Source organism: Triticum aestivum, chromosome 3D, assembly GCF_018294505.1.
Source record: "Triticum aestivum cultivar Chinese Spring chromosome 3D, IWGSC CS RefSeq v2.1, whole genome shotgun sequence".
Taxonomy (NCBI): domain Eukaryota; kingdom Viridiplantae; phylum Streptophyta; class Magnoliopsida; order Poales; family Poaceae; genus Triticum; species Triticum aestivum.
The window spans coordinates 90623643-90650912 of NC_057802.1; positions in this window are offsets into that span (position 1 = coordinate 90623643).

Sequence of the window (27270 nt, forward strand, 5' to 3'; positions counted from 1 at the left end):
AGGTCTCCGGACGACGGTGCACCTGGCCCCACGGTGGGCACCAAATGTCGGGTGGTAGGTGCGACATATGCCAACGGGTGGCTTATCATAGTGGGTGCCAGTAAGACGTCGCCGGTGCCTGTAAACGGGATGAGGCGAAGACATGCACGCCGGCGAATCTTACCCAGGTTCGGGGCTCTCCGAGGAGATAACACCCCTAGTCCTGCTCTGTGGGGTCTCCGCATGATCACTAGATCGGAAAGGGTAGCTACAAATGCTCCTAGAGCTGTTGGGTTCAAGGGAGAAGAAGAACAAGGCTAGCTCTTGCTTCCCTCTCTCTATGGTGTGTGTATAACTCTAAGAAGCCAACCCTTTGCATGGGTGCCCCGGGGGGTTTATATAGGCCTACCCCCGGGGGTACAATTGTAATCCGGCTGGGCGCTGGTCCCAGCCGTCAGTGTCTGCGCTCGCCGGCTTCTCTGCCGTTCGTTGGGGCCCGCCGACTGGTGGGTCCCGCCGGCTGCCGGCCTCTTGGTCGACAGGCCGGCCCCACCGCCTAGGGGTCTTGTCGGCGGCTGCTTACTGTAGCCTCATCCTTGATGACGAGGGCTTTGTCGAGGTAAGCGTGGCTACAGTGTGCCGCCTCGAGGGCTCTCACTGTAGCCTTACCTCGTCTTGTCTCCTTAATGTGGCACATGCTTCGAGGAAGGGGGTAGCCGGCTTCTGGGGGGCCGGCTAGGCCCTTGGCCGACTAGGGGAGGCTGGGCCGCCTTCGCGCCTCTCTCTGGCTAAAGGGGAGCGCCGCCCGTGGGCCATAGTGGCGTCTGTCGTGGGTGACGTTGAGGCCAGCATGGCTACAGTGCCGAGCCGGACGGGAGATGGCCGTCCCGTACGGCGTCCCGTGGCCATGCCTGCCTCGGGCTTCGGGGGTAGTGGGCCGCACTGTGGCCACACCCCGTCTTGTCACCGTTATGTGGGTGTAGTCTTGGTGGGTGCGGTCTTGGCCGGCTTCTTGGAGTCGGCGCTCTTCATGGCCGGCTCTGGGGAGTCGGCATCTTCTATGGCCGGCTTCCTGGAGTCGGCCATCCCGTGGTCATCTTTGGGGGAGGTTGCTGAGGCTGGGTCGCCTTCTGAGAGTCGGCTTCAGAAGTAGCCGGCCCGGGAAGGCGGCCCAATGCTTGAAATGCTTGAAGGCCCAAAGGCCTGATAATTTTTGGAATAGCCAGGGGCAGTCGGTTAGGCTACCCGTGGCTATTTACTCCGGCATATGTTCAATTAAAATATTTCGCTACGTGTATAATGCATGCAACCTGCTACTCAAATGAACGGTTTAGTGCATTCCAAACGTATATACTAGCGCTTCAATATGAACTAAATTTGAATTCGTTTCTCTATTTGAATAAGATCGACAATAATGATTGTTGTGAAGTCAAACCATTTGAATTCGTTTCTCTATTTTAATAAGATCTACAATCATCATTATTGTCAAGTTAAACCATCGTTTGTGTATTATCTTCACAACACACCACATGATTACTCTCGGGTTAGATATGAACTATGTGTACTATATGAACTCGAACTCAATTTTTTGAATCCACTTTATGTTGTTTTCAAATCACAGTACATTTCAAGCTCTAGCTAGATCTTCATAATCTAAACCATGTCTCATGTGTATAATGTGTTTATCACATAATGTATGGTGCCCCGCCCCCTACGCCTACAAGTATTTAGATGTGAGTTGCAAATGCCACACATTACCACAAATTCAAATAAAATGTGAGATTGTTCGATATATAGTATTGTTTAGATTGTTTGATCTTTAGTTGTAAGCTGCAAACGCCACACATTATCACAAATTCAAATAAAATGTGAGATTGTTCGATGTATAGTATGATTTAGATTGTTCGACATTTAGCTGTGAGTTGCAAACGCCATACATTATCACATTATGGTATAACATGTGCAAAACCAGAGCACGCGTATCACCGCTATATTCATGCATGCCTATGTTTATAACACTATGATCTCCTATTCAAATATATGAATCCACTTTCATGTCAAATTATGATCTTTGTTTGTCTCTTACACCCACACAATCCTCTAACCTTTGTAGCTAGCACTAACTTACTCTCGTGCACGCACACGCCCTCCTCGCCCTCCCCCTCCCTCAGCATTCTATCCATCGCGCACATTCATTTTTTTCTTTAGGTCGTTCTCCCATAGTCTCCACAACTCCTTTCCGACACACACTGATCGATAAACCTCTCCAGTGATGTCTGCCTACAACATACACATGCACCTTCCATCTCCTCCTTCCTGTGTCCATGCCTCGTGTCTCTCATACGGTCCCACACACGTGTAAACTCTCGCCCCTCTTTTCATCGATCTCACAACAACACACTCCTCCCCCCCATGTAGCTAGTAGCTCGGCCTCTCGCACCACCTCCTAGCTCCATTCTCTCTATCTATCCGTCTCGCTGGGCCTTATTTGCCTCTAACAAATGGATGTACACCGACCGATCTCCCGCTATACATATAGCTAGCTAGGTCCTTATAACTCTTTTTTCCCCACGCATCGATCGGTCTACCTCATTAGTTATGTCTCTCCCTTCATCCGACAAACAAAAATTGATCTACCGATCTACTTAGTTTTCTTACCAAACACATGGTTCCCCTTCATCATCCATGCATGCGTCCCGACAGATCTATCACGCACAGGCACACACAGAAACACATCACCACTCTTATTGATAATATTGCAGTTGTACCCTCAGTTTGTCTAGTAGACCTCTCCCACCATCTTTGAGAAGCAACTCCATCACCCATCCAGCACTCTTCCCCTCTCCCTCTCTCTCCTCTCTCTCTATCCCAACCTATTTCCCGTCCTTCAGTTATGTATGGATGTCGACCGCTCTCCCTCAGGACATAGCTGGGTCTCTCCTTCTCAACACATATACGAGTCGTTCTACCTCTCTACTTAGGCCTCTGCCTCCCCCTCCACCCCACCCCCCCCCACACACACCGATACATCGAGTGCTCTAGTCATGTCTCCCCGCCACACACAAACATGCCCTGTGCCCTCTGACATTCCGGTAGGTCAGTTACCCTATATCTTTGACTTGCACACACACAATTTCGATGGCTCTCTTATCGATCTCGCACCCACCCACTTGATCCTCTCTTCGACTCTATCGATATCTATGACCCCACCCTCTCTTCTCGTGGATCGTCCCCTTTATATAGATATGGATAGGCCTCTATTTCACACACATTGCATGCAAAATTTTGTTTGAGATGTCATTGACACATATTCCCACAAATACATTCACGAAATCAGCCCCCCCCCAAACAAAAAACACTCATGAATGCACACGCCATCTGTCTAGGTTTGTATCTCTCTCTCACACACCCACATAGGAGGGGGACGTGCACGAAGAGAAGAGTTGCACGCACGGCACATGTACTCCCGTCTCTTTCCCAACCACACCCGCGCGGGTACACGGTGGAGCTCATTTCTGTATGAAAAAGCAGCCCACAAGGTAATTTGACACGTGTACTGGTTGTCCACTTGATGGAGGATCGTCTACCATGGGTGGAAAAACAAATTGTGGCTTGACGCGTTATGTTAAAAAAGAGGCAAACCATGTGGGGCCTACCTTAGAGGCAATGTTATATACACTCGATATGCTCTGTACGTATTACTTTTGATGTGTCCCGTCAACTCGCAGAATGAGGAGAAGCTTGCTTACTACGCCGTCTCCCCTGCCCACGGGCGCGGTGGCTCGCAGGACGAGATGAAGCTTGCTTACTACTACTCATTGTATATTGGTTTATTGGTCCCCATTGAATATTGTGTCAAATTTTGACTATAGATTGAACTAACAAAACGTTCGTGCATGTTACCAAAAATTATATCATTGAAAACTATGTTGAAATACGAATCCAACGATATAATTTTTGTTGACATGCATTAACATTTTGTTAGCTAAATATTTGGTAAAAATTTGGCACGAACTACAAAGGTGACCTATAAACCAGGATGGTGGTAGTAGTACTACGCCTTACGTCCGCTCCCTCGCCCACGCGCGCGGTGGCTCGCAGGACGAGGAGAAAATTTTACTACTCCCTCAGTTTACTCCTCGTGCCTACCTTTGTTAGAGAGATTATCATATTGTTTGGAATATATGTCCTTTAATAGATTTCAATATGAACTACTAGTACATACTCCAAACACTGATGTATATAGACGTATTTTAGAGTGTAGATTCACTCATTTTGCTCCGTATGTAGTCCATATTGAAACGGACGTAATAGTACGCACTCTCCCTTGCCCCTTGACCCTCCCCCACATGGTGGACGTGCAGCAATTCATTCGGTCTCATATAGCCAGAACGATATATACTGCAGTACTATTATTGCTCGACTTCTCGAAGAGGCGAAGAGCCAATCGCAAGGTTAATATTTTGGAGATGCCAAGCGCAAGGTTTATAGGAGAACGAGTAGTAGGTGCCGCGTCATTTATAAATAAAGTTTTTTTTCTTCAGTGGCACATACGCAATATAAATAGGTTCATATGGAGAGAAAAGGAAACCGCTCCATTATATACATAGGCAGGACGAGCCTACACGGTTGCTTGCTGGGGTTGCTCTCTTCACACTCTCTCGCACAAAACTACTATGGCCACATCTCTAACATCCCGGCGGATCACGTCCGCCGGGGGAAGGGGTGGATGCTTAGTGTAGATGCGGTCACCATCGCTGACGGTGAAAACCCACTATCGGCACGTCCCGATCAGGGGTCCCCGCCATTCTCTCTCACAAAGACGGTGAGGTTGCCTTTGTCCCTTGCTCACTGCCGCGACGTGGGCAGTTGCCGCCTCCTGCTGCCCTCCTCTAGGTTGAGCTACGTCCCGACATCCCTCAGGTACAACTCCCTTTACAGCCGGCTTGCACCACTGCTCCAGCTGCCCACATCACTCCATGTGGATATTTCTCTACTTCTTTGCCCCGGACATACCTCTACTGGCTTCTATGTACTGTATTTGTCATGAATTTATGTCTCATCAACTAGTCCCAGTAATGTTATTGTAATCACGCTTCTTCAATTTCTTTGCCACAGGGATGCTCATCTCGATTTTGGTGAAACTGCACAAAATGATCTGATGGTCAAAGGGTTGCAAACTTCATTTCTTCGAAAGCTCCAACGTTGCCAGCAAATTAAATCCTGGTTAGGGTTTACGGTTCTAGGGCTCGGGACTGCATGGATCTTTTTTTCTTTAGTTGTCTCTATTCCAAAATAAGTATCAAATTTCGTAGTAGTACAACTTTGTACTAAAGTTTGCATAAAGTTGAGACACTTATTTTGGAACGGAGGGAGTACATATTGGCTACGATCTGTCAATCATTGAGATGCAATAGCATGCATGTTAGTCTCCTTTGTATTTGATGAAATGTTGCAACAGGCAACCTTGGACGCACGATACATGAAACAGAAGCTGGAAGCTTCATAGCTTTGTACAAATTTATCTCGCTGATAAATTACAGTACGTCCTATACTAGTAGTACTATGTAAAGAGTTAGGTGTCCGTAAAATATGGTGATAATGTGAGGTGGGCCATGTAATCACTGAGCCTACGTGTTTTCACTGCTCTCGCACTCCTCCGCTTTAAGAATGGAGAAAATTGTAATCTAGTAGTACCTCCTTTCACCGAAAGCGTGGGACATCCAGCAGTCCTACCACCTCAGTAATAATGACCAATGAGCCGTCAAATCACATAGACCCAACAGTAAGTTGGACGGACGAAGCAACCATCACTCTTGAATCCGCTTCTCTCTTCAACGCAGGCGCTAGTGAGAGGTTGATACGTCTCCAACGTATCTATAATTTTTGATTGTTCCATGCTATTATATTATCTGTTTTGGATGTTTAATGGGATTTACTATGCACTTTTATATTATTTTTGGGACTAACTTATTAACCCAGAGCCCAGTGCCAGTTTCTGTTTTTCTCCTTGTTTCAGTGTTTCGCATAAAAGGAATATCAAACGGAGTCCAAACCGAATGAAACCTTTGGGAGAGTTATTTTTGGAACGGAAGCAATCCAGAAGACTTGGAGTGTACGTAAGGGAAGCAACAAGGAAGGAACGAGGCAGGGGGGCGCGCCCACCCCCTGGGCGAGCCCTCCACCCTCGTGGGCCCCTCGTGGCTTCCCTGACCGACTTCTTTCGCCTATATATGTCCATATACCCTAAAAACATCGGGGAACAAAATAGATCGGGAGTTTCGCCGCCGCAAGCCACTGTAGCCACCAAAAACCAATCGGGACCCTATTCCGGCAACCTGCCGGAGGGGGGACCCCTCACCTATCGCCATCTTCATCATCCCGGCGCTCTCCATGGTGAGGAGGGAGTAATTCAGCCTCGGGGCTGAGGGTATGTACCAGTAGCTATGTGTTTGATCTCTCTCTCTCTCTCTCTCTCGTGTTCTTGATTCGGCACGATCTTGATGTATCGCGAGCTTTGCTATTATAGTTGGATCTTATGATGTTTCTCCCCCAATACTCTCTTGTAATGGATTGAGGTTTCCCTTTGAAGTTACCTTATCAGATTGAGTCTTTAAGGATTTGAGAACACTTGATGTATGTCTTGCATGTGCTTATCTGTGGTGACAATGGGATATTCACGTGATCCACTTGATGTATGTTTTGGTGATCAACTTGCGGGTTTAGTGACCTTGTGAACTTATGCATAGGGGTTGGCACATGTTTTCGTCTTGACTCTCCCGTAGAAACTTTGGGGCACTCTTTGAAGTACTTTGTGTTGGTTGAATAGATGAATCTGAGATTGTGTCATGCATATCGTATAATCATACCCACGGATACTTGAGGTGACATTGGAGTATCTAGGTGACATTAGGGTTTTGTTTGATTTGTGTCTTAAGGTGTTATTCTAGTACAAACTCTATGATAGATCGAACGGAAAGAATAGCTTTATGTTATTTTACTACGGACTCTTGAATAGATCGATCAGAAAGGATAACTTTGAGGTGGTTTCGTACCCTACCATAATCTCTTCGTTTATTCTCCGCTATTAGTGTCTTTGGAGTGACTCTTTGTTGCATGTTGAGGGATAGTTATATGATCCAATTATGTTATTATTGTTGAGAGAACTTGCACCAGTGAAAGTATGAACCCTAGGCCGTGTTTCAATTCATTGCAATACCATTTACGCTCACTTTTACCATTAGTTACCTTGCTATTTTTATATTTTTAGATTACAAAAACCTATATCTACCATCCATATTGCACTTGTATCACCATCTCTTCGCCGAACTAGTGCACCTATACAATTTACCATTGTATTGGGTGTGTTGGGGACACAAGAGACTCTTTGTTATTTGGTTGCAAGGTTGTTTGAGAGAGACCATCTTCATCCTACGCCTCCCACGGATTGATAAACCTTAGATCATCCACTTGAGGGAAATTTGCTACTGTCCTACAAACCTCTGCACTTGGAGGCCCAACAACGTCTACAAGAAGAAGTTTGTGTAGTAGACATCAAGCTCTTTTCTGGCGCCGTTGCCGGGGAGGCTAGGTAAGCGGCACTCACACCCCGTCAACTAAGCTCTTTTCTGGCGCCGTTGCCGGGGAGGTGAGTGCTTGAAGGTATATCTTTAGATCTTGCAATCGAATATTTTTGTTTCTTGTTTTATCACTAGTTTAGTTTATAAAAAGTAAACTTCAAAAAAATGGAATTGAGTTTGCCTCATACGCTTCAACTTTTTAATATCTTTCGTGAGTATGATGGAAAGGAAAATTGTGCCAAAGTGTTAGAAGAAGAATGCATTAAAATGTTTGGCACTAAATCTTTGAATGATGAGCATGATTGCAATGTGGTTAGTATGAACTCCTTGTATATCCATGGTACTAATGATGATTGCACTAGTCATGATGAAAATATCTCTTATAAGCATGTCGATTTTGGTGGAGTGCATAGATTTTGCAAATACATACCAAAAAGGGAAGATAGATTTTGTAAGAGGCACAAGTACTTAGAAACTAAATGGTTTCAAGAAAGGCTAAATGTTAGTGCTGAAAATTTAAAATATCTTAGCCATACTTGTGAACTTTGCAATGAACATGGTCATTTAAATATCAAATGCAAATTGTTTCATGATCGAATTGTGTCCAAAAATTGTGATGAATTGATTTTCCTTGCACATCATAGTGAACTTAGTTTGCTTTTGGGTTATGAAGAAATGAAACGTCAAACTAAGATTATTCCAGAATATAACCTCGAGAAATTCCTCGATATTGATCTAGAAGAAATTTATATGTATTGTGCAGTGAATTGCATTGAAAATCCTTATATTGCCAATTACATAAAGAAAAGAAAGCAAATAGAAGATGAAGAGAATACTAATGAAAGGGAAGAGACTTCCCAATATCCTCCTATTATTTCTTATGATGAATCAGGCAACGAGGAGGAGCTTTCTATTCAACCAATCTCATCAATAAGGAGCTCCAAAAAGAGGATTGAACCCACACATGATGTGAAGAAGAAAAAGAAAAGACGAAGGAGCAAAGGTAGAAAGGTATCCCTCCCAAATGATGTTGCTCCTATTACTCATCGTGATGATGATAATTGCTATACTATTGGTGCTATCCATACTATTAATGATGAGAGTGATTTTGCTTATGATATGAAAAGGCCCAAGCTTGGGGATGCTATGTTTGATGAAGATGATGTTTTTGAGAATATATTTGCTGAAATTAATGTTTGTCCCAAGCTTGGGGATGCTACGTTTAGTGAAGATGATATTTTTAGCCCCCCAAGTTTTGATATGCAAAGTTGTTATGATGATAGCATGCCTTCTACCTATGATGATTATATTGATGAAAGTGGATTTGGAGAGGTCATGACTTTATTTAGTGATGAGTCCACTATCTTGGAAGAGGTTTCAATCGATTATGATGAGAACTAAGTTGCTACTTATGATGATTATTGTGATGAAACTTATGCTATAAAAAGTAGTGATGATTATATTTATAAAACTTGTCATGATTATGATTACCCTTTTTCTTAACATTACTCTTTTAATGTGGAAACAATTTATAGTATTCAAGTCTCTTATGATACTCCCACTATTCCGAATGAGAAGAATTTTGCTTATGTGGAGAGTAGTAAAATTTCTATGCAAGTAGATCATGAAAATAATGCTTTATGTGATAGTTATATTGTTGAATTCATTCATGATGCTACTGAAAATTATTATGAGGGAGGAACATATGCTTGTAGGAGTTCAAATAATATCAAGTTTCCTCTCTATGTGCTTAAAGTTTTGAAGTTATGCTTCTTTTGCCTTCCTATGCTAGTTGATTATTGTTCCCATAAGTTGTTTGCTCACAAAATCCCTATGCATAGGAAGTGGGTTATACTTAAATGTTCTTGTCATATTCTTCATGATGCTCTCTTTATGTCTCAATTCCTATCTTTTATGTGAGCATCATTGAAATCATCATGCCTAACTAGGGGCATTAAACGTTAGCGCTTGTTGGGAGGTAACCTAATTTTATTTTAGTTTCTTGATTTTTGGTTCTGCTTAGTAATAAATAATATATCTAGCCTCTGGTTAGATGTGGTTTTATGTTTTAATTAGTGTTTGTGCCAAGTAGAACCTTTGGGAAGACTTGGGTGAAGTCTTTATGATCTTGCTGTAAAAAACAGAAACTTTAGCGCTCACGAGATTAGCTAAAACTTTTTACTGGAGAGTGATATTTAGTTGATTATTTCTGCAGATGATTACTAGACAAATTCCTCAGGTCCACCAATTTATTTTAGAATTTTTGGAGTTCCAGAAGTATACGTTTGATACAGATTACTACAGACTGTTCTGTTTTTGACAGATTCTGTTTTCTATGTGTTGTTTGCTTATTTTGATGAATCTATGGCTAGTAAAATAGTTTATAAACCATAGATAAGTTGGAATACAGTAGGTTTAACACCAATATGAATTTAGAATGATTTCACAACAGTACCTAAGTGGTGATTTATTTTCTTATACTAACGGAGCTTACAAGTTTTCTGTTAAGTTTTGTGTTGTGAAGTTTTCAAGTTTTGGGTAAAGATTCGATGGACTATGGAATAAGGAGTAGCAAGAGCCTAAGCTTGGGGATGCCCAAGGCACGCCAAGGCAATATTCAAGGACAACCAAGAGCCTAAGCTTGGGGATGCACCGGAAGGCATCCCCTCTTTCGTCTTCGTTCATCGGTAACTTTACTTGGAGCTATATTTTTATTCACCACATGATATGTGTTTTGCTTGGAGCGTCATTTTATTTTATTTTGTGTTGCTTGCTGTTTGAATAAAATATCAAGATCTGAAATTATTAAATGGGAGAGTCTTCACTTAGCTAAATAATTATTCAACTACTCATTGATCTTCACTTATATCTTTCGGAGTAGTTTGTCATTTGCTCTAGTGCTTCACTTATATCTTTTTAGAGCACGGCGGTTGATTTATTTTGAAGAAATAGATGAACTCTCATGCTTCACTTATATTATTTTGAGAGTCTTAAACAGCATGGTAATTTGCTTTGGTTATGAATTTAGTCCTAATATGATGGGCATCCAAGATGGGTATAATAAAAACTTTCATATAAAGTGCATTGAATACTATGAGAAGTTTGATTCTTTATGATTGTTTTGAGATATGAAGATGGTGATATTAGAGTCATGCTAGTGGAGTAGTTGTGAATTTGAGAGATACTTGTGTTAAAGTTTGTGATTCCCATAGCATGCACGTATGGTGAACCGTTATGTGATGAAGTCGGAGCATGATTTATTTATTGATTGTCTTCCTTATGAGTGGTGGTCGGGGACGAGCGATGGTCTTTTCCTACCAATCTATCCCCCGAGGAGCATGCGCGTAGTACTTTGTTTCGATAACAAATAGATTTTTGCAATAAGTATGTGAGTTCTTTATGACTAATGTTGAGTCCATGGATTATACGCACTCTCACTCTTCCACCATTGCTAGCCTCTCTAATACCGCGCACCTTTCGCCGGTATCATACACCCACAATATACTTTCCTCAAAACAGCCACCATACCTACCTATCATGGCATTTCCATAGCCATTCCGAGATATATTGCCATGCAACTTTCCACCGTTCCTTTTATTATGACACGCTTCATCATTGTCATATTGCTTTGCATGATCATGTAGTTGACATCGTATGTCATGAGTCATTGCATATCCCGGTACCCCGCCGGAGGCATTCATATAGAGTCATATTTTGTTCTAAGAATCGAGTTGTAATTCTTGAGTTGTAAGTAAATAAAAGTGTGATGATCATCATTATTAGAGCATTGTCCCAGTGAGGAATGGATGATGGAGACTATGATTCCCCCACAAGTCGGGATGAGACTCCAGACTAAAAAAAGGGGGGCCAAAAAAGAAGAAGAGAAAAGGCCAAATAAAAAATGAGAGAAAAAGAGAGAAGGGACAATGCTAGTATCCTTTTACCACACTTGTGCTTCAAAGTAGCACCATGATCTTCATGATAGAGAGTCTCCTATGTTGTCACTTTCATATACTAGTGGGAATCTTTCATTATAGAACTTGGCTTGCATATTCCAATGATGGGCTTCCTCAAAATGCCCTAGGTCTTCGTGAGCGAGCAAGTTGTATGCACACCCACTTAGTTTCTTTTTGAGCTTTCATATACTTATAGCTCTAGTGCATCCGTTGCATGGCAATCCCTACTCACTCACATCGATATCTATTGTTGGGCATCTCCCTAGCCCGTTGATACGCCTAGTTGATGTGAGACTGTCTTCTCCTTTTTGTCTTGTCCACAACCACCATTCTATTCCACCTATAGTGCTATATCCATGGCTCACGCTCATGTATTGCGTGAAGATTGAAAAAGTTTGAGAACATTAAAAGTACGTAACAATTCCTTGGCTTGTCATCGGGGTTGTGCATGATTTAAATATTTTGTGTGATGAAGATAGAGCATAGCCAGACTATATGATTTTGTAGGGATAACTTTCTTTCGCCATGTTATTTTGAGAAGACATGATTGCTTTGTTAGTATGCTTGAAGTATTATTGTTTTCATGTCAATATTAAACTTTTATCTTGAATCTTTCGGATCTGAACATTCATGCCACAATAAAGAGAATTACATGGATAAGTATGTTAGGTAGCATTCCACATCAAAAATTCTGTTTTTATCATTTACCTACTCGAGGACGAGCAGGAATTAAGCTTGGGGATGCTGATACGTCTCCAACGTATCTATAATTTTTGATTGTTCCATGCTATTATATTATCTGTTTTGGATGTTTAATGGGCTTTACTATGCACTTTTATATTTTTTTGGGACTAACTTATTAACCCAGAGCCCAGTGCCAATTTCTGTTTTTCTCCATGTTTCAGTGTTTCGCAGAAAAGGAATATCAAACGGAGTCCAAACGGAATGAAACCTTCGGGAGAGTTATTTTTGGAACGGAAGCAATCCAGAAGACTTGGAGTGTACGTAAGGGAAGCAACGAGGAAGGAACGAGGCAGAGGGGCGCGCCCACCCCCCTGAGCGCGCCCTCCACCCTCGTGGGCCCCTCGTGGCTTCCCTGACCGACTTCTTTCGCCTATATATGTCCATATACCCTAAAAACATCGGGGAACAGAATAGATCGGGAGTTCCACTGCCGCAAGCCTCTGTAGCCACCAAAAACCAATCCGGACCCTATTCCGGCACCCTGCCGGAGGGGGGACCGCTCACCTGTGGCCATCTTCATCATCCCGGCGCTCTCCATGATGAGGAGGGAGTAGTTCACCCTCGGGGCTGAGGGTATGTACCAGTAGCTATGTGTTTGATCTCTCTCTCTCTCGTGTGCTTGATTCGGCACGATCTTGATGTATCGCGAGCTTTGCTATTATAGTTGGATCTTATGATTATTCTCCCCCTCTACTCTCTTATAATGGATTGAGTTTTCCCTTTGAAGTTATCTTATCGGAGTGAGTCTTTAAGGATTTGAGAACACTTGATGTATGTCTTGCATGTGCTTATCTGTGGTGACAATGGGATATTCACGTGATCTACTTGATGTATGTTTTGGTGATCAACTTGCGGGTTCAGTGACCTTGTGAACTTATGCATAGGGGTTGGCACACGTTTTTGTCTTGACTCTCTGGTAGAAACTTTGGGGCACTCTTTGAAGTACTTTGTGTTGGTTGAATAGATGAATCTGAGATTGTGTGATGCATATCGTATAATCATACCCACGGATACTTGAGGTGACATTGGAGTATCTAGGTGACATTAGGGTTTTGGTTGTTTGTGTCTTAAGGTGTTATTCTACTACGAACTCTATGATAGATCGAACACAAAGAATAGCTTTATGTTATTTTATTACGGACTCTTGAATAGATCGATCAGAAAGGATAACTTTGAGGTGGTTTCGTACCCTACCATAATCTCTTTGTTTGTTCTCCGCTATTAGTGTCTTTGGAGTGACTCTTTGTTGCATGTTGAGGGATACTTATATGATCCAATTATGTTATTATTGTTGAGAGAACTTGCACTAGTGAAAGTATGAACCCTAGGCCTTGTTTCAATTCATTGCAATACCATTTACGCTCACTTTTATCATTAGTTACCTTGCTATTTTTATATTTTTAGATTACAAAAACCTATATCTACCATCCATATTGCACTTGTATCACCATCTCTTCGCCGAACTAGTGCACCTATACAATTTACCATTGTATTGGGTGTGTTGGGGACACAAGAGACTCTTTGTTATTTGGTTGCAGGGTTGTTTGAGAGAGACCATCTTCATCCTACACCTCCCACGGATTGATAAACCTTAGGTCATCCACTTGAGTGAAATTTGCTACTGTCCTACAAACCTCTGCACTTGGAGGCCCAACAACGTCTACAAGAAGAAGGTTGTGTAGTAGACATCAGAGGTCGCGTCCGCTCTGCCCGGGCATGAATGCGGCACCGATTCTTTGGAGCTGCGCTGACCATTTCGGGCGGGAAGCGCGCGCGGGCGATGGAGGGGCTTTGGGTGGGCCAGGCTGGTCAGGAGCGGGCGTGGCAGCGGTCCGCCTGTCCCGACCGGACGCCCGGAAGAGGATGCACTGACTCTCGCGGCTAAATCATACACTACACACCATCTCTCTATAGGAGTAGGTCGACGTGCCACTCTCTCTAACACACACATGCTGTTAAACATACACACACGCACACGCACACACAGGTTCATAGAATAGGAATATCGTGCGAGTTACTTAGGGAGCGTTTGGATCCTTAGCAAGAACAGTTTATAGCCTAGCCGAGCAAGGATAGGCGTTTGGAACTGTTAAAATATGTTAGCTTTTGTGGGCCAGCTAGCTTGGGTGGGCTAGAAAAACCTTGCTAGCTCAGGAGAGCCAGATCGGCTCGCTTCCAACGGCAAACTTCGCGTACTACCTCTGTCCTGGTTTATTGGTCACCATTGTATTTCGTGTCAAATTTTGACCATAGATTGAACTAACAAAATGTTCATGCATGTCACAAAAAATTATATCATTGACATGCATTAACATTTTGTTAGTTAAATCTTTGGTCAAAATTTGGCACAAACTACAAAGGGGACCTATAAACTAGGAAGAAGGTACTAGTAGTAACATAGACTAGGAAGGGGACCTATATGCATGTTACTAGTCCAAGTTACTCACCACTATGACTAGCCTAAGCAATGTAACCAAACGCTCATTTACTCTGCCTTGTTATCTCCTCCAGAAACCCAATGAATGGAGCGCAACTACGCGTTGATCAGTCAAGAAATCAAAGTCGGCTTGCATGCGAGTTAATACGTGGCCCTGCACGGTAGCTAATTGTTCGGATTAATTGTTGCGTTTAGAGACAGAAATCGGGGCTTTGATTGGAGGAAGAACCGGTCAAGTTTCTCCTTCTCCTCCAATCTGCTTGCACCTTGGTCCCGCTGCACCTTCTAACGTGACTTATTACACCTAGACGGAGGGAGTAGTACGTGATACGGTGGCACACTGACTTAGGTCGAATACAAGTGTCCAAAATTGTGTGCATGTTATAATAAGGATTCACTTAAAATAGTACGTGAGCGAACAGAGGGATCAATTGGACAGTGTTCACGAGCAGTAGCGAGATGTGTGAGGTAAGATACACCGCTAGCGCTTTTAATTTTTCTTATTAATTTGTTTGTTTCACCCTCTGACTGGTGGGACCCAACGTACTACGTGGAGAGAGGTAAGGTGACTAAGGCTGCATTATTTCTATACTACCAACACTGCTTTAAATCCCAAAAGACCTTACCACCAAAGCCACATGACACAATTATGATTTAAATCCCAATGACTCGCATGCAAAAAAAACACGACATGCTTGTCACACAAATGCAGGAATGTATAAAAGGTTATTTTCCTCTCGTTGAACATAATGGGAGGGTGGTGTAGCTGGTTAGCCTGTTCGCTCATCAAACATGAGGTCGCGGGTTGGATAACTACACTTGAGCATAATTTTGTTTTTGTTCGACTTCTTTCTTCCACCCAATGACAGGTAGGCCCCGCATGACAGAGAGAGAAAGTGATCTGGGGTGGTGCCAGGAGGATTCTTTGACTGGTCAAAATGGATGGATACAGAGCTATACGATCTCGTAGTGATCGTATAATCACGTCATCACGTATACGCTGCAGCCTCGGCGCTTGTTTTCTAGGGTTTGCACTCTTCACACTCTCTCTCCAGTATATATCAATACAAAAAAGACACATCCGTGACATTTTGGGCCGAACGAATTTTTTCTGTCATACTTATGACACTTCTATGACGATAATAGTGAAAAAACCCGGTATCATCATAGATGTGGTGGGGTCCTACTTCTATGACAAAAAATCATCACAGAAAATGGGCTTTTCTTCTTGGGCGGGCTGGAGACGCAGCTGCATGACATTCTTTGGGCCGTCCATGATGGAAAAAACCGTGGTAGAAGCGAGGGCGAGGAAAATATCGGGGAGTTCCCAGTTACGGTGGGTGGTCAGGGGCTGAGGGATGCGCGTTTCTCTCGTATGTACGCGCGTGTGTGCGAGGCGTTGGGCTCTAACTAAACCCGAGCGATTGCACAGCAGGCTACACGTTACTAAACCTGAGCGATCGATCGATCCCTTGCTGTTAACTGAACCCGAGTGATTCCTTCGCTACTGCTGCTAACTGAAGCTGATCGAACACTGCTGCCTCCTTCCCTGGATGAATAGTGAGCATTGTTGAGGGGGTTTGGATGAACAGTTCCTGGTGGGGGGTTGGATGAACAGGATCCCGTGGTAGTAGAGGCCGTTGCGGCTGGAGTAACAGTACCACGATCGATCGAGCCGGTGGATGAACAGGACCCCGTGGAGGGCTGGATGAACAGGACCCCGTGGAGGGCTGGTTGAACAGTAGCCGGTGGAGGGCTGGTTGAACAGTAGCCGGTGGAGGGCTGGATGAACAGTAGCCCATGGAGGGGGTTGAACAGGACCCCGTGGAGAGGGTTGGTTGAACAGTAGCCGGTGGAGGAGCGCGCGGTGGAGGCTGGATGAACAGGAGCCCATGGATGAACAGTCGCAGGTGGAGGCTGGAGGAGGTCGACGGTGGATGAACAGTAGCCCGTAGAGGCAGTCGACGGTAGTGATGAAGAGTATCCCGTGGAGTCCCGTTTTGTGGTACGCCACACCCCTCCCGATGAACAGGACCCCTGTTTCGACCGTAGTGCTCCAACACAAGTCCGTTTCCTCCGTTTTGCAGTACGCCACACCCCTCCCGATCAATAGGACCCCATTTCGACCGTAGGAGGTCCGTTTCCTCTGTTTTGCGGTACGCCAGACCCCTCCAGATGAACAGGATCCCGTTTCCACCGTGGCCGGTCGAACACAAGGTCGTGTCCTCCGTTCTGCGGTACACCAGGCCTCGTTTCCATCGCCTGTTCCGTCCAAGCCGGTTGGCGTCCGATGAACAGCACGCGTTAAGTTGCCTCCCGATGAACACGACGCATTCCGTTGCCTCACCATGAACACGACGACGATGCAGTTTCTCCGTTCCGACCCAGCCATGTACACGAGCCCTGGCCATACATATGCGTGACTAGGCGTTCGAGACCCCACCCGTATGTATGTACTTGGCTGTATTTTCTTTCTTGCACCCTGGCCGTTGTACGTACGTGTACATGCTACGTGCGCGCCTCTACTAACACACGTGCGCGCCTCTACATCGACCAGTATGTACGTACACGTTCGCAACCAGAATGACAAAGCTACGTATGCTTCGACCAGGTGGGTCCCGACAGTCACGCACTTCCTGGCGTGCGAAGATGTAGCTGGTGGGTCCCAGCAGTCAGGGGGGCGAATCATTTTTTTGCCCGTAATATGGACGCACTTCCTTGCGTGTGAAGATGTAGCTGGTGGGTCCCAGCAGTAAGGGGGAAACGTTTTTTTCATGAAATACGGTGGCCCGTCCGGTGGGTCCCTGCTGTCAGGTGGAGGAATAATTATTTTGCGCGTAATAAGGAGGCACTTCCTTGCTGCGGCCGTGGACCCAGCTATCAGCCTCTCCACGTACAGTACTCTTCCGACGGAAGTCATTCGTTGACCACATTGACCACGCCGCGCCGAGAGCACCAGGGCGGTGGATGACGGCGAGGCCTAGGAAGGGGATGACGCGGAGCCGGGGAAGACGCAGCAGTGGATGCCCACGCAGAGGGGAGTACGTGGGTTGACTACTTCGGCTGTGGTGTGAGGCTGCCGTCGCCGGAGAATAACAGGAGGTGTGCATGAGTATAGAGGGATGGCATGGCCAGCGGTGGCAGCACAGCCGGACACGGGAGGCAGGAGCAGGCGGCACGGCCGACACTTGTTTGGGCGGCTAGAGCAAGAAGACCAGAGGTTGAAGAAGCACTACGGCCGTTGGATGGACATCGTACAGTCATTGGAGCTAGAATCGTTCATATTGACTAAGTTGACAAAGCCCTCCGTCCCCGTCATCTTAGTAGGCCCACAAGTCAGCCTCCCACTATGTTGGGTCCCAGCTAGCAGGGGGTATTCATTTATTTGTGATTAATAACGAGGCACTTCCTTGCGTGCGAAGATATAGATGATGGGTCTGACCTGTCAGCGGGGGAACATTTTTTTCGCAAAATAGAGAGGCCCTTCCGGTGGGTCCCAGCAGTCAGGTGGAGGAATCATTATTTTGCGCGTAATAAGGAGGCATTTCCTTATGCGCGGCCGTGGACCCAGCTGTCAGCCTCTCCACATATAGTCCACTTCCGATGCATGCCGTTCGTTGACCATGTTGACCACGCCGCGCCGAGAGCACCAGGGCGGTGGACGACGGCGAGGCCTAGGAAGGGAACAACACATAGTCAGGGAAAACTCAGCAGTTGTTTCCCACGCGCAGGGGAGTGCGAGGGTTTACTGGTTCATCTATCGTCGCCGGAGAATAACAGCAGGTGTGGGTGAGTAGAGGGATGGCTAGGCCAGCGATGGGAGAACGATGGGGCGGTGAGGCCTGCGCGGCAGCATAGCCAGCCACGAGAGGAGGGAGCAGGCAGTCCCGCCGGCGCTTGTTTGAGCCGAGGCCGAGGACGACGGCGAGGCCTCAGACTGAACGAACAGGAGCCGTGGAAGATGCGCCGGTCCAGTCGCGGGTGGAGGGGAGTACGAGGGTTGACTGGTTCGGTTGCGGATGCGTGTTGGGGCTGACATCGCCGGAGAATAACAGGACGTGTGGGGGAATAAAGGGAGGGACTGGCCAACGTTGGAGGGTACGGTAGGGCAGCGGAGGCGCAGCCAGCCATGGGAGGCGGGAGGAGGCGGAGCTGACGGGGTGGTTTGGTTTGGGCGGCTGGAGGAAGAAGACCAGAGATAGAAGATACACGACAGATGTTGGATGTCAATCCAACGGCTGGCCAGCAGAAACGTTTGTTGACTAGCTAGTAAGTCGACACCACCTTGGATAGGCTATTTCCTCATGGGTCCCAAATGTCAGAATCCAAATCTGTCATGGTCATGCAGCCTTTCCTATGAAAATTTACAGCCCATTTGGTGTGCTAGTTCGAAATAAGTTTGTGGGTGCTGGTTGGGGCTAATCACTTGGCTTCTGTAATGCACAGTGAGCTCAAGCAGCCGGCGAGGGTGATGTTATTTCCCTTGGTTGGGATTTGTTACAATATTTCACTCTAAATTAAACGAATGGCAAGCCATTTTCCTTGTTTCAAAGAAAATATGGCAGTCACAGCCGAGTTGAAAAGGGCAAGAACATCTAACTCCAGCTTACAAACTGTACAAAAGCACGAGGGTTAATTCTTCATCAGGTTTAGACAAAACCCAGGTTGAAAAGGGCAACAACATCTAACTCCAGCACTGTTTTCGGCAGTCACAGTTAAATGGATCGGTCAGGTCCAATGAACATCCTGGGTCATAAAATTTACAGAATTATGACCACAATATGTTGTAAATAGAAGCTCGGCATGTTCAGAAGCTCTTTTCCCCACCTGAAACTCCTATTTTTGCTCTTCGACATACCCATCCGTCAGAACCATGCCGCTGATAAACTTAAGCCTGATGGACAATAGTAACGTCGCATTCAGCAGGAAGAATGTGACAAATCTAGTGTTTGCATGGTTGGCTACATATCGTTCTAGCGTTATTGTCTTCAATCGAATGTCATGAGAAGTGAGAAAATCCCGGTGCTTACGAATCCACCGATTGGTTATAATTTTCTTACACCGTCCTATTGCCTAAATAGACATGAAGATTGAAAACAGTTAAGGTCCAAAAAAAGAGTGTGGAAAGAGCAACAGCTGAATGGTTAATTCTAGTACACTATATGCGGGCTTCCAATGTGTGTGAAATTATCACCTTTATATACAACTTCTCCAGACATGGAAAGCATTGCAGCAAGCCAATAATCTTGTTCGGATCAAAACTATTCATTTGGATATATAAGATCTTGACAGAATCCGGCACCATTGATAGGCTATCCATGGAGAAACTCTTCATTGAGCATAGAACATAATATTAGTACAAAATGTGTACTCCGAGATGATATATAACTTATGCGCAGAATTTAAAATGCAGCTTATGGTTACAAGTATAGATGATAATATAAAGTACATGAAGAACTGTGGAGCCAAACACCATCTTGAAATGAGCACAAAGATCATGTATTACACCCAAGGTCTCCAGTTTAGGCGCACAGAGGACGGTTATTTGCGAAGGCGAATAACTAGAATCAACGATCAACCTTTGAAGTCAAGGGGCATCTTGGATGATGAGCTGCCTTCCGTCAAAATAAATTCCAATTCTTACAAGGTTAGGCGACTTTATTTGGAGACAACCGATTCTAACTGTGAAAACAAGCACCAAGCACTCCAGGGCAGGGCAACTGGAGTGGATGATGTTGTGCAATGAGGCCTCCGATATACGAACCCACACAAGTGAAAGTTTCTTGAGAAATGGGACTCGAAGGTTTAGTACAGATTGTCTGGTAGGCAGCACAACGCAAAGGTAGCGGTGTGGAGAGAGGAGGAAAACCGTGAGATGGACATCGGTGCTGAGGGCATAGGTAGATGGCGTTCGGTATCTGGTAGGTGATTTCCAGGGGAATAGCAGAACTCAAGCAGCTGTAGTTCTATGAACTCAGGGGATTTCAGCCAGGCGTCCACCGTGCAGGGCATGGTATGCTTGCTCAGGTAGCATGACGGGATGCAGAGGCTTTGAACGGAGCCCTGGTGGGAGGAGATGATGGCTCTGGGGATTTCAAAATCATTGAAGAGAGATGGCTGACGATAGTCGAGATTGAGGGGTACGGCGCGCCATAGGGGCGCCACGAAATTCAGAGGACTTGGGTGCGGCAGCAATCCTTGGTGGGGAGAAGCGAGATGATCTCCCCAAGGACGGTGTCCGGGAGATCGCTAATGCGGTCCACCCGAGATTCTACGGGTTCCTGGGATCCGGTGGGGGCGGGTTCGCCGCTTCTCCCCGCGCTGCCGGGTGCGGGATCTACAACAGGCGTCGCCGCTGGCGGGAGCCTCATCTTCTTGGTGCTGGGCTCAACCGACTCCATTTTCCTCGAGGGCGTTGTGTCACGCTCACGGATTTGAGCAGAGTAACGAATGACGAGCCTAGTTGTAGTGCGAGTGAAGAAGAAGGGGAGCTGAGGTTTTTCTGTAGTACTGAGGAAGAAGGGGAGCTGGGGTTTTCTGTATGAGTGAGGTGAGGAATTTGGGGGTACGAGTGGAGCGAGCTGACATGAGGTGGGTGGGAGTGAGGAGGAAGAAGAGCACCCAGGTTTTTTGGGGGGCGGTGTGTTGGTGTGGGTAGCGCCTCTCATTAAGTAAATATATGGGCTTTTGAATTGATTTTATTATTTACTAGGGTGGATGGGATGTTTTGTCTTGGGCCCAGAGAAACAATTACTACTAGTACAGTGGAGACACTCTACAGCTATCAGAAAAACAATTACTACTAGTACAGTGGATATACTACCGCTTCTGGCTCCTCCGGTCATCGAAACGTCTCCCTCTACTGAATGTCGTTTTACTTTTGTTCACCGACATGCGAGCCATGCCGCGCGTTGGCCCAAATGCCATCCACCAATTTAGAAGGCAGTATGCAGGCGGAGAGTCACCCCGGTCGTAGCGCGGCAGTAACGAGTCGTTGTATCACAAAACACCACCTCCCCGCAATCTAAGTTTGACGGACGAAGAAACCATCATTTCACCATTCGCTGAATCCCTTCTTCCTCACCGTCTTCAAGAAAGCCAACACTCGCATCTGCCACTGTTCTTCTCTCCCAACGAAGGGAAGGTAAGCGCATCCGTGATATTGGTATATTTTCGTTCAGAGAAAAAAAAGAACTTTTGCAAAGCAGTAACTGATCCTCACTCTCTTTTTTGTTTCATTGTCATTGTGATTGTGTTTTCCTTTTAGTGGTCTCCTAGTATTCGTCAGTTTCATGATGGACCAAGGAGAACCAGTCAAAGATCGGCCGATACTGGAGCAGACGTGGGAGGCTGGTCCCCACGAGACAGAGAGCTCCAAGAAGATGGAGGCAGCCACCGAGCCGACCCCAGATACGCTCACGGCCACTACTGAGATGGTCAACGCCCCGGTTGAGGTTACAGCCCCCTTGGCACTGCAGGAGCAGTTTTCCCCCTTCGAGGATGTGTCCCCCCCCCTCGCTGAGCTGCCCAAGGTGATTTTCTTCTTTGCCGATCTCGATTGTGGTTTTTCATCTAAGTATGTGATGATGAATAATGTAAAATTTTGTGGTTTAAATAACTTGTGTTTAAATAGTGGTTTAAATAACTTGTGTTTCTTATACTAGAAAGTAATTCAGAATTTGTTTCTGTTTCAATTAGAGCCTTGATGCAGACAAGGATTGTGTGGTTGTACATGTCACTCGCTATGAGGCAGATGACCTGAATATACGCACTGGGAAAATAGAGTTCTTAGTCTGTTGGATCCTGGAAGCCATTTGCACTTATACCGATGTCGAGTTGTATTCCAGCCTCACTGTTGTCAGGCGTGTTGTCCAGGGTGTACTAAAGCACAAGAAGTTCAAAGCTACTCCTTCGTTTGTGAGGCATACTGTTCTTGTCAAGCTTACGTAGGAAGATGACGTGGCATGCCTCCACAAACAAGTTTATGAGTGGCAAGTCCACAAGGTTATCTTCATGAAGGTTCATAGGATTGAGCTGCTGTCGGACGTCCTCGATGATGTTCATGGCAAGGTCCGTCTTGTGTCCAGCCCAAATTAGATGAGGCATGAAATAGTTGCCCCAGCTAGTGTTTAATACTAGTTTGGATTGTGTCTACTTATCCGAACCTTGCCTATTATCAAGCCCTCTAGGGCTAGTACTCTGTTTGAATCAGTCTATGGGAACTGCTGCTACTTTCATGTGCCCGTGAATCATGTGAGAACCATCATAATTGTTGCCGAAATAGATGCGTCCTCACTGGTTTTTCATGAATATGGCATGGTAAGACATAAGTTATCACGGTTTATCATACGAGCAGTGTGTGTTTGATGAACTAGAGTACTCATTCAAGAAATGTGCGCCGACGTATACATAAGTACTTGTAAACACTGTTGGTGCAACCCCACTTGTAAGCAGTTGTGCAAAACATGGCACATTGGCTCAGCTCGCTTGAACACTAGTCTATCGACCAGCTAACAATCAATAATCTGATGTCTGACATATAAGCAACTACGTATCTTGTTACAGTGGTTCATGCAGTTAACTGAGGCCACAATCTAAATTTCAAACGTTCACATGCTCCAGCGTTCCTGTGGAACACTCACATTAAACTCGGCTTCATAAAAAACTTGAAAAGCATAAGTTAAGAAATTTTATACATCTCAATGATTCATAGAACATAACAAACATATACTAGTTCACAGCAAAAGACAAAGTTGTGAGAAGGTTTACAAATCAGGAAAAAACAAGCAAGGCTTCTTTGAGCAAAGGGCTTCCCGGCAGGCTTAAATTTCCTGGAGTTCACTCTGGTTTTTTCTTGTTGCCACCATCCAGGGTTAGGTTCTCTCATGCCAGAATAACCAATTATAATTGTGTTCTCAACTGGAATGCTGAACTGAACCATGTAGTGTACTGACCAGCTGAAATTCTTGTGCATTCCACTAAATTTAAGCACCGCTATTTGCAGAAATTAGCAGACCACAATGCCTCTTGTTCGCGCACCAGTCCCAAAAACCTCTGTGCAGTCGTGCCAGCTAGTCCTCGGTCCATGGATGAACTAGAAGAAAGTGCATTCCGAACTAGGATGCAGTTGTTTTTGCTCGTCCCTGCACTGCAATCAGGAAGTAAAACATACGAATCAGCTTCTTTTAGATTGCGTTGGTCATTCTACCTAGTTAGAACCAATGTAGGAATACCTGGAACACTGGTGGTTAGAGGACGGCAGCTAGGAATAGCCATCTCATTTTGTGCAGTTGTACTAAAACTGAGGTGTGTACTTTTGATTGCGCAGATAGAAACGATATGGAGACAGACATCCCTATTTGCGCAAATATGAAATACGGTTATTTAAACAGTGACAGATATTTGCAGTGGTGTATGATTAACAGCAGCATCTATTGTGTTATAATTGGCACTAAATTGACAGTATGAAAGTGCCCTTAAGTAAGTAGCATCACATCGCATCAACACTGCCACTAGATTAACATGCAGAACAATAGCATTAGTATTACTGTCATGAGAGTAGCACATGGTCAGTAAATGTGCAATCAAATTTGTGCAGTTCCACTGGGATGAAGCAATGTTAGCGGTGTGAGATTTAAGTGTCACTGCAAAAACACAATTCATGGGAAATAAAGCAAGATGGAAGCACTTCATAAAATGGTGGTGGCATTGCTTCAATTTATCGACGGCACTAGACCATTACTTATAGTGACATTATGTGGCATTGCTTAATGCTTCATGTGATTTTATATTAACGGTAGCGATATGGGCGTAGGGACAGCAGGGGCATAAAGTGGTGAGGCAGATGTGGTTGCCGAGAGCGGCAAACACTCAGGCAGCATGTCTGCATTTGTCCCATTTTTTATCTCCTCGGCGACATTTTCCTATGTGAGCACAGGAAATCTAGGCCTGCTCATTCTCATTTGCGTTGTCCCCCAACACCCGTCACTTTCTTTCCTTTTTCAACCAAGAGATAGGTCCACTTCCCCCCACCCTTCGCCATCCACCATGCTTTCTTCGCCTTTTCAACCAATAGACCGGTTGGGTAGCCAGTATCTACTACTTTCCCTCGTTTCCTCTTAGAAACAAGTGCTAGATTCATGCTACAGCTTTCCCAGTTTCTTCCCTGTTTGAACCAACTCTTAGATTCGACTGTATGAACTAGCTTTACCTCTAATAATAGTAAAAGTCTAGGTGGATTTGGAACAGCCGACGGAAGTAGAAAAAGATCCACACGCAGCCACGTGGGGAGCTGGGGTAGTAGAGCAAGGCAGGTTTTGAAGGAATATATACCTGAGGGTCGTCGGCATGTGGCAAAGACGGTGTCGGGAGGCCGCATCTTGGCCACAATACCACAGGGAGGAAGAAGGGGTCAGAGGCCCTCCCGAGCCGGCGCGGCCACCGATCGGGACGCGCGGGCAGCCGTTGGTCTCCTCCCTTGCCGCTGACGACAGCGTGAACGATGCACCTACACCCCTGCCCCGGTCGAGGTGGTCCGGCCAGATTTGTGACCAGACGTGAGCAGAGAGAGAGTGTGGCCACCTATGTCTTGCTTAGATCTGGAGAGCATGAGAGAGGGAAAGAGAGGAACCCTAGTAAAGAAAGCGCTAAGGCTCCTGCTTATATATATAGTGGAGTGAATTTGTTATACCAGCTTCAAAAAAATGCGCTCCTACACGTACCCGCGAGTGGGTGTGAGAGAACTAGTGCGTGCGTGCACCGCTTCTTTTCATGAGAGTACAATATACTATGCCCAAAGAACGTTCGCCACAAGAGTAATAGTATAAGTGTGTGACGTGTGAGCTAAAATAAAAGGTGCGCGGTGTCTTTTGTTTTTTAGAAGTTCTGAGGGTAGGGTGTGAAGAGCACATATGTGTGTGACGTCTACCTGCAGATAGACGGTGGGTGCGAGAGGACTCGGGAGAGTCATGACTCGTGAGGGTGCGTGTGTGCGCGAGAGAGAGGGGGCACGTATCAATGCAATGCATGTGTCCATAAATCATTATCCCACAAACGTTCGCCACAAGCCGTTTCCTGACGAACGCCGTAAGAACCGTTAGATCGGCATCCGACGGTGTCAGTTTTGCCATGTCATTTAACAGAGCAGCCACTCCTCCTAAACACAAATCTTCCACATGAGTGTTAGCAAGTGCCGTATGCTCCTCCCTCCATTCCAAAATGCAGTCCATATAGCTTTATTGAAAATTCGAACCTCACAAACTTTTACCGTGTTTTTGTTTACCAAAATGCACATATAGAATACCCTCTATATCATTTCATTCATCTTCGAGAGGTAACTATAAAGATGGAGGAGGAGTCTACAAAGAAAGACCGCCATATCACCTGCAGCAATTTCAACCATCCTTTGGTGTGGAGGAATATCATAGGAACTCTATATGATATGATTTTTATAGGATTTTTTCCTTTAGAGCCAATTGGTTCATAGGAATAGATTCATATACTCCATATTTCAAAGGAAATAAACATGATATCATTTTTATAGCTTTAGAGCCACTTGGTTCATATGAATGGATTCCTATACTCCCATAATTTCAAAGGAAAATAAACATTAGCGTATATTTAGTAGAAAAGTTCCTATGATGTGAACCAAATGACATCTCTTTTCTAATCCCTCCTCATAGGAATTGAGATACATGTCATCTCTCGATTCAATAGAGAAGTTCCTATGATGTGAACCAAATGACATCTCATTTCCAATCCCTACTCATGGGAACTAAGATACATGTCATCTCTTTCCCTACAACTTCCATGTATACATCTTCTATTCCTAAATAGCTAGTACAACCCACTAGTAGCTTTTTTGCTAGACATGCAACTATGGCACAAGAACACGTCATGCATGCAAGTCATAAATCACATTGTTTTTTCTACTCTATGCATGCAAGAACCACATCATAAATTCGTGCATGTTACTAATAAGTTATTTCTTGCATTAAATTTTGCATTGACAATGTATGTGCTGGTCACGTGCACACATATGTAGTTCAAATTCACATTTTTGTTAGAAATGCCATTCTTTTAACTGCAATTCATTTTTTCTCTTTGTACTCCCTCCGTCTAGGTGTGTAAGTCATCTTCCAAAAACCAGATAATCCCAAAACACTTTGGCACGGTACATTAACTCCCTCCTCGTTTCTTGTTTCGTGACATGTCAACCAATAAGAGATGTGGGCCGTGCATGCTTTCCCAAAACATAAGCACTTCTCCTTTGTTCTAGAATCTTCCGTATCATAATTACCCAAACTTTTTTTTCTAAATGAATTACCATTATTTGTTTTTTACTTTATGCTTTACAATGCACAATCCCATGAATCTTAACCTTTTTATAAAACTAATTGATTTTGAATGAGATTAACTATAAGAACTAAATGAACATCTACATCATGCATATATGACTCAAAGCTTTACATGCTACAGTGTGTATTTATTCATAATTTGGTTTCCAAATCTCATGCGTTCAATGCGTGTACCTTACTAGTTTTGAGTAGAGTAGCAAATTTCACGCGACCGCGGT